This window comes from Orycteropus afer, unplaced genomic scaffold (assembly GCF_000298275.1).
Source record: "Orycteropus afer afer isolate SDZICR_OR568_19922 unplaced genomic scaffold, OryAfe1.0 scaffold00357, whole genome shotgun sequence".
Taxonomy (NCBI): domain Eukaryota; kingdom Metazoa; phylum Chordata; class Mammalia; order Tubulidentata; family Orycteropodidae; genus Orycteropus; species Orycteropus afer.
Genome location: NW_006921944.1, coordinates 1,577,751 through 1,578,882, shown reverse-complemented (window position 1 = coordinate 1,578,882; position 1,132 = coordinate 1,577,751). Strand labels below are relative to the sequence as shown.

The 1,132-nt window shown below is 31.3% G+C and overlaps 1 protein-coding gene across 1 annotated transcript in view; it reads right to left on the bottom strand.

The window, feature by feature from the left end:
• GPC5 (glypican 5) overlaps positions 1-1,132 on the bottom strand; it is a 1,212,227-nt gene that overhangs the window by 288,034 nt on the left and 923,061 nt on the right. The gene's annotated exons all lie outside the window — the stretch shown is intronic.

Genomic DNA, 1,132 nt, shown 5'->3' with positions numbered 1-1,132 from the left:
GTTGGGGTGGAATCTACTATTAAGCAAACATCTGAGATACTTTGAAATCAAAAAATAGAAAGGTACCAGAATTTCTTGCACTTATTATAAAAGGGGATTTTATTTTCATGAAAGAAATATTCAATGTGAATATTGAGGTAAGCTTTGAAGCTTCATTAATACACACACACACATACACACATAACATATCAACATACTTCAGCCTGGTATTTACCAAAATGATATGAAAAGTGATGTGGAAAAACATGAGTTTCTATTGATATTTTGATAAGTTGGAATGAAATGATCATTCTATTCTCAATTGGTTCATTTGAGCCCATGAAAAATCTTAACTATTTATATGGCCTTTGAAATCCACACTCTCAAATCAGTAGGGAAGAAACGAAAAATAGGACCATAATTTGGAACAGATTTTATGCATTAAAAAAGTATGTTTAGTTTATTAAATTATTGTAGCATACATAAATGTGAATCATGTAAGACACAGAATGGCAGTTTGATGATGTAAAACTAAAAGAAGGGTTTGAGACAGAAGAAGGCTGAGCTAAGTACGTTAAAGAGAATTCAGAAATGAAGGCCTGGCAGACCTGTGTTTATTTCAAATGAATGTTTGCTCAAATTGCCAAGAGCAAAAGCACATGGACAATATGAGAATGCAAATAATCAAGGTAAGTTTTTTAATGGAAATTTATTAAAATGGAAGGACAGTATTAAAAATATTATTAAACATGCTCAAAAATATTGCTATATTTTTTACTGGTTTAAAATTTCACCCATAATATTAATTTACTTCTGAAAATTGTGCTGTAGTAATGAAAGCCTAAAAGAGTTGGGAAAAACTGAAATTGAATCCTAACATGGTTGCCATGTCTTTGGAGATTACATCATGACACGTGGTTAAAGATTGGATAAATATTGTTTGTGTTGAATAGTGTCACAACTATTTCATTTATCCTACAAGCTGAGACAACTTTGCTTCTTTACATGGCAATGGTTATGATATCTCCTCAGAACTACAATCAGGAGTCTTCTGTTTTGAGAATATCATTGTAATTACCAATGAGAATAGTGAACAAGTAGTGACATGCTTATTAAAGTTTGTTGTTGTTGTTGTTGTTATGTGCCGTCGAGT